The sequence below is a fragment of the Lissotriton helveticus genome, chromosome 1_1 (genome assembly GCF_964261635.1).
Source record: "Lissotriton helveticus chromosome 1_1, aLisHel1.1, whole genome shotgun sequence".
In the NCBI taxonomy this organism is placed as follows: Eukaryota; Metazoa; Chordata; class Amphibia; order Caudata; family Salamandridae; genus Lissotriton; species Lissotriton helveticus.
In genome coordinates this window covers 2,392,897-2,400,960 of record NC_136057.1, presented here as the reverse complement: position 1 = coordinate 2,400,960, position 8,064 = coordinate 2,392,897, and positions in this window count along the sequence as shown.

The following is an 8,064-nucleotide window of genomic DNA, read 5'->3' as shown; positions in this document are numbered from 1 at the left end:
TGGCATATTATCAAGGTCCTGTGTTAAAATTATCTCCGTTTTATCGGCAGGAAACTGTCGATAAAACGGCGATAACTGGCTTGATAATACGCCCTTGTTAATTCCCATAGAAGGCCATGTTCTGATTTTAACATGGGCTTGTTTGGGAATTAACAAGGGCGTATTATCAAGACCATTATCGCCATTTCATCGGTAGTTTCCTGATGATAAAACGGCGATAATTTTAACACCGGTCCTTGATAATATGCCCCTATATTTTTAAATGACACTGTTCAACAAACTACCTGTCTTGGCTTAGCCAAAATCAAAGACTTAAATAAACCGTCTATTCCAAAACCAACAATGAACAGCAATAGCTCCACAGATGAAGAGATAGACGTAAATTATGTATTAAACCAAAACAGAACACATCCTGATTGAAAACAGTGGTTGATCTGGCCCACAGATACTAATAACTGTCAAAACAGATTCCTGAACAAAACACAGGGGTTCAAAATGACCAGGCCAGACCCTAGATATCCCCAAAGACATCACCCAGGGATAATAACCCCCTACAGTGTGGGCAAATTATGCCTTCAATGGCTACAAACTTCCACACTGGCAGAAATTAAGCAACACCTAACTTTACTTACTGATGGTGCTGACTTGCGTGATTTCACTATGGGAGCACGCAAACAGCGTCAAAAGCGTTTCATAGCAGCCTCTGTATATGCAGCATACAATGAGGCCTGGAAGGTTACTCAAATTGAGACAGCAGAAAGGATACGGGAAATTGACCGAAATTAATTTGGAAAAATCACTTTCTGTAGTGGACAATGGGTTAATGACTCTGTCCTCCAGAATTTTTTCTCTGGACAGCATTGTGTCTTCAGCAATCGACATAATATCGCAAGACTTACTGTTGTTACAACACGGTCAGTTTCAATTGCGTTCTATTGTACAGCTTGGCTGGACGTTACAAAATCTGCGTTCAGGCTATGTGCCTTGGCGTTTAATCAACACAACGTCACTATTCAATATCTTTAACCTTACTGATAAACAAATCAGTATGGCCCAGAAGGGTGCTGATTATACAATCCTGAGCATTGAGAAACTCGAAAGATTACCAGTGACAATGTCAGAACGACCTGTCAGTGAATGGATAATACATGGGATAATTAATATTCCAATCTCAACCTTCAGGTTTCAATACTGCCAAAAATATATACAGGCTGGCATGTACGAAAAATTGGGAAAAGGGTACATTAAAACAACATGGGACTTGCCCTATTCACATGCATGTGTCAGTAATAAAGGACAGAAAGTGTTTCTTAGTGGCAATAATTGTGCGATGTCACTAAGCGGTACACTTCTGTGTAACGGAATTAGTTTGCATGGAGCCTGTGAAGGGAACTCAAATAACCTTTCATGTCACCAGCTAGGCACACCTGCTACAGAGATAGAACCATTCTTTCAAAGACTCTATAATGGGAGTTACATTCTAATTGTGGACCGCAGATGCTGTAGTCTTATGCCCGGGACTCCTTATCTCGTAACTACGACTGCGAAGGTCAAGTGCTGTGGATGCTTATTGTTCCCCAGCTCCCTTCCAGACAGGGAGGCAAGGGCATGGCCCAACTTGAAAATTACTTCTATTCGAATAGATACCTAAAGCAGAATGAAAACAGTGCTTCTTCAGACGCCGACAAGGCTCACGTCATCAAAAGAAACGTATGATCTCCTAGTCGCAAGGACGACTGCAGAGATACATTCATTGTTATCGACTAATTCCCCCATACATTTCGCAGAAATCCTGAATGAAATCTTAAATATTTCTGATACCAGTGGAGTCTCAAAAGTATTTAAGACGGTATTTTCGATGGCATTAACACCATTCAAAGCCATACTGGGTATTTTTCCAGATTTCGGCCATTCGATTTTTGGCGGACTTCCCCTCATTTTAGGACTAATTGCAGGAATCCTATTCCTAGTCCTTATATTTCGTTATGGCAAACCATGTCACAGACAAAACACCTGCGACAAGGGAAGAAACAATCCTAGCCATTGGATACCGGGACCGGATATCAAAAATCCTGGGACTATCCCGGCTTAGAGACCTGAACATGACTTGGTTTCTATCATTTCGACCCATGTGGCATCGATGTGTTTTACCTGTATTAAGGTGCCTGCTATGCGGAGAAGAATGCGTGTAAGACACCTGTCTGACGCTACAATCGGATGCGCCAATGGATGCAGAAACATTGTTGAGTCCGATAAAGGCTCATGCTTTGTGCTGCCCTCAAAGGCTACCAATCCTGATGACGGCATTCGTGGAAGCTTCACCACTACGATTAAGGGGTAGTGAAGTTCAAGATGAAAGCAGCATCGATCAGGTACGACCTTCTGTCAGCGACATTAATCAGAATGTCAATGGAGACAATCATGCGCACGAATGCATGGTTACACCTATTTCCGAGTTAGTGGAACTCTCCCAGGAAGCTGTTGACAACTTTTTTGAGAGTCTAAATGATATGATGTTCTCACCAGAGCAGAAATAGAGACTTTTGAGCAAGCTCGTACACGGCGTTCCCTGATTTTGGCCTTCAACTTGAAAAACAAAATACCATGAACAATTTTCCCTCCAGTTCACGGACAGCAACTTTTTTCAGCAGCCCCAAAATATTTTTGCATATTTTTCGGGACACTATCTTCTGCTTAAAGTAAGAACTATTCTTGGAGAACTAAAATTTCTAATTTTAGATAGCTTATAGACATTAGCTGCCCGCTGGTATGTTCATAATTATTTTTATTCTGTGATGAAATGGTCTCGAACCTTTTTTCTGTATTAAGAGCCATTTCATGTGTAAATTCTCATATACATGTTAGTTATAATGTATAGATATGCGTGATTACTTTAGCATTATTCTACAGCTTGTGTGCATACATTACATGTGACTGTTTTCCGTATATTTGATATTTTCAAAATGCATTTATGTATTTTGGGGTGGTAAGGTATACACGATACTCTACAGTATGTTTTACTATGCATAGATTCGTAAATATGTCCATAGTTAGCGTGGAGTGGGTGTGATGTATTCCTATAGGTTCTGTATCGATCCCCCTATTCCTGACCCTATTCTGGTTAACAAGTTAACTAGCAGCCATCCCATGAGGCAGAAAACCCCCATGATGCAGGAACCGTTATCTGATAAAGCCACACTACGGCACAGGAACGTGTTATCTGATTAGGTCATAACGCTTGCCATCTAATTAGACAAGCGATATTCCTCCAGCCCCTGATAAGGCATATGGAGTTCTCAAAACAAATCAAACCTATGACAACCTGGGAAAAACCCTGCAGCCATTGTTTTGATTTTACCGAGAACTTCACCAAAAGAATGTGCTAACGACCTGGTCGTATGACATCCTTATTGACGTATCTATGTCCATCCTTACGTCAATCTCGGCACCTCAAAGGTATAAATATTACCGATATTGCCCTATGCAAACACACGCGGTGGTGACGAGATCGGAGCAGCCAGACTTGCCGAAGCCCAGAGCAGAGCAGACCCCGCTGGCGCAGCCCCGCCTTCCTGACGCGCTGAGAACGAGACGCTGCCTTTCTCCCGCCGAGAAATCCAGCTCCGGCGCTTCCGGGTAGCCCTCGCAGGCAGCCTGGGATATCGAGACCAGAGACGAGAGATACCATCCCTCATCCATCCTAGATTCCAGGTACAGAACTGAATAACCCCTCACAGAGAATTCTTTAGTCAGTCACTTGGCAAAACAAACTTAACTTAAACTGTAACTTTCTATTTCCGCCCACTCATTAGACTTAGGTCAGGTACACGGGGTAGGCGTAGTTAGAAACACCAGTTGAGTACGATTAGTCAAATGTATATGTGTATGTAATATATCTTATTCATTTTAAACCTTCATATGGCTTAGAAACCATATCAATGTTTTTACAGTATTATTTTATACTTCTGCTTTTAATGTATGCACTTTACTTAACCATAAGTATTGCAATAATATCGATCCATTTCTCTTGTATGAGAAAAGAGACTGATCAATAAATAACATCTTTTATTGAACACGCCCGTCTCTTCCTTTTCTCTACAATCTGATGAGACTAAGAATGCACGTACTGACTGAGTAAAATAAATTGCCTTTTGTTCACACGACTCTCGAGATACACTCTTGATTAGGGGAGAGCAAAGTTGTCATGTTCTATGGTTGTCAGAAACTAAATCCCTTCTTGTCTATCCAGGGAGGTTCAACTCCTCCTTGCCTATTCGAGAAAGTTTCTAGTGAACTCTGAGCTAGCTGGCAAACCCAAAACTTTAAGTCTAATATCGACAGTAGTAGACCTAGTTAACGTCTGGTCTAGGCCTATACTATTGAAGGTATTATTCCAATGCGCAGAGCCTATTGGGATAATAGGAACTACACTACAAAACAGTGTCTCTGATATCCATTCTGAGCTATTTGGAAAATTAGCAAATCTTGTCAAAAAAACATTTTTTGACGATTTTTGCTAATTTTCAGTATCAACCCTCCTGACTGTTTTTGGGTCCCTGTGGCCACCAGGACCCTATATTATATCTCAGGTGATATAGCAAGAGTGGCTAGGGCATATTTCCAGCCTCCAGGTACATGTCTGAGTCCTATTTCTGACATTTTGAGGTGTTTGGTGTCAAATTCATTTTTTCCATTATAGGCCCTAGATATCAGAGTCACATCACATTTCTAGTTCTGGACCCAAGAACACCATAGTATACCTCAGATGACATACCAAGAGTGTCTAAGACCCATTTCTGGCCTCCAGGGGTGACTGTTTGAAGTTTTTGGGTTTAAGGGGGCAAAGTCACTTTTTCCACCCAGCCCAAGGTTCTCAAAATCGGGTACGATATCAGGTGTTTCCCTTGGCTGGAAGCTGAAAAAAAACTTTATATAATACCAAAGTTATATAGATCACATGAAAGCATCAGAGCTGACCTTTCTAACAAGTGTATTCATATCTTGTGCACTCAAACAGTGTCTCTGATATCCATTCTGAGCTATTTGGAAAATTAGCAAATCTTGTCAAAAAAACTTTTTTGACGATTTTTGCTAATTTTCAGTATCAACCCTCCTGACTGTTTTTGGGTCCCTGTGGCCACCAGGACCCTATATTATATCTCAGGTGATATAGCAAGAGTGTCTAGGGCTCATTTCCAGCCTCCAGGTACATGTCTGAGTCCTGTTTCTGACATTTTGAGGTATTTGGTTTCAAATTAATTTTTTCCATTATAGGCCCTAGATATCAGAGTCACATCACATTTCTGGTTCTGGACCCAAGAACACCATAGTATACCTCAGATGACATACCAAGAGTGTCTAAGACCCATTTCTGGCCTCCAGGGGTGACTTTTTGAAGTTTTTGGGTTTAAGGGGGCAAAGTCACTTCTTCCATCCAGCCTAAGGTGCTCAAAATCGGGTACAATGTCAGGTTTTTCCCATGCCTGGAAGCTGAAAAAAAACTTCAGATAATAGCAAAGGTAGATAGATCAAATGAAAGCATCAGATCTGAGCTTTCTAACAAGTATATTTAGGTCCTGGGTACTCACAAAGTGACTGTGATATCCATTCTGAGCTATTTGGAAAATTAGCAAATCTTGTCAAAAAAACATTTTTTGGCGATTTTTGCTAATTTTCGGTATCAACCCTCATGACTGTTTTCAGGTCCCTGTAGCCACCAGGACCCCATAATATATCTCAGATGATATAACAAGAGTGGCTAGGGCTCATTTCCAGCCTCCAGGTACACGTCTGAGTCCTATTTCTGACATTTTGAGGTGTTTGGTGTCAAATTCATTTTTTCCATTATAGGCCCTAGATATCAGAGTCACATCACATTTCTAGTTCTGGACCCAAGAAGACCATAGTATACCTCAGATGACATACCAAGAGTGTCTAAGACCCATTTCTGGCCTCCAGGGGTGACTTTTTGAAGTTTTTGGGTGTAAGGGGGCAAAGTCACTTTTTCCACCCAGCCCAAGGTTCTCAAAATCGGGTACGATATCAGGTGTTTCCCTTGGCTGGAAGCTGAAAAAAAAACTTTATATAATACCAAACGTATATATATCACATGAAAGCATCAGAGCTGCCCTTTCTAACAAGTGTATTCATATCTTGTGCACTCAAACAGTGTCTCTGATATCCATTCTGAGCTATTTGGAAAATTAGCAAATCTTGTCAAAAAAACATTTTTTTGACGATTTTTGCTAATTTTCAGTATCAACCCTCCTGACTGTTTTTGGGTTCCTGTGGCCTCCAGGACCCTATATTATATCTCAGGTGATATAGCAAGAGTGGCTAGGGCTCATTTCCAGCCTCCAGGTACATGTCTGAGTCCTATTTCTGACATTTTGAGGTGTTTGGTGTCAAAATCATTTTTTTCCATTATAGGCCCTAGATATCAGAGTCACATCACATTTCTAGTTCTGGACCCAAGAAGACCATAGTATACCTCAGATGACATACCAAGAGTGTCTAAGACCCATTTCTGGCCTCCAGGGGTGACTTTTTGAAGTTTTTGGGTTTAAGGTGGCAAAGTCACTTTTTCCACCCAGCCCAATGTTCTCAAAATCGGGTACGATATCAGGTGTTTCCCTTGGCTGGAAGCTGAAAAAAACAAACCTTTATATAATACCAAAGTTATATATATCACATGAAAGCATCAGAGCTGACCTTTCTAACAAGTGTATTCATATCTTGTGCACTCAAACAGTGTCTCTGATATCCATTCTGAGCTATTTGGAAAATTAGCAAATCTTGTCAAAAAAACATTTTTTGACGATTTTTGCTAATTTTCAGTATCAACCCTCCTGACTGTTTTTGGGTCCCTGTGGCCACCAGGACCCTATATTATATCTCAGGTGATATAGCAAGAGTGGCTAGGGCATATTTCCAGCCTCCAGGTACATGTCTGAGTCCTATTTCTGACATTTTGAGGTGTTTGGTGTCAAATTCATTTTTTCCGTTATAGGCCCTAGATATCAGAGTCACATCACATTTCTAGTTCTGGACCCAAGAACACCATAGTATACCTCAGATGACATACCAAGAGTGTCTAAGACCCATTTCTGGCCTCCAGGGGTGACTTTTTGAAGTTTTGAGGTTTAAGGGGGCAAAGTCACTTTTTCAACCCAGCCCAAGGTTCTCAAAATCGGGTACGATATCAGGTGTTTCCCTTGGCTGGAAGCTGAAAAAAAACTTTATATAATACCAAAGTTATATATATCACATGAAAGCATCAGAGCTGACCTTTCTAACAAGTGTATTCATATCTTGTGCACTCAAACAGTGTCTCTGATATCCATTCTGAGCTGTTTGGAAAATTAGCAAATCTTGTCAAAAAAACAGTTTTTGACGATTTTTGCTAATTTTCGGTATCAACCCTCATGACTGTTTTCAGGTCCCTGTAGCCACCAGGACCCCATAATATATCTCAGATGATATAACAAGAGTGGCTAGGGCTCATCTCCAGCCTCCAGGTACACGTCTGAGTCCTATTTCTGACATTTTGAGGTGTTTGGTGTCAAATTCATTTTTTCCATTATAGGCCCTAGATATCAGAGTCACATCACATTTCTAGTTCTGGACCCAAGAAGACCATAGTATACCTCAGATGACATACCAAGAGTGTCTAAGACCCATTTCTGGCCTCCAGGGGTGACTTTTTGAAGTTTTTGAGTTTAAGGGGGCAAAGTCACTTTTTCCACCCAGCCCAAGGTTCTCAAAATCGGGTACGATATCAGGTGTTTCCCTTGGCTGGAAGCTGAAAAAAAAACTTTATATAATACCAAACGTATATATATCACATGAAAGCATCAGAGCTGACCTTTCTAACAAGTGTATTCATATCTTGTGCACTCAAACAGTGTCTCTGATATCCATTCTGAGCTATTTGGAAAATTAGCAAATCTTGTCAAAAAAACATTTTTTTGACGATTTTTGCTAATTTTCAGTATCAACCCTCCTGACTGTTTTTGGGTTCCTGTGGCCACCAGGACCCTATATTATATCTCAGGTGATATAGCA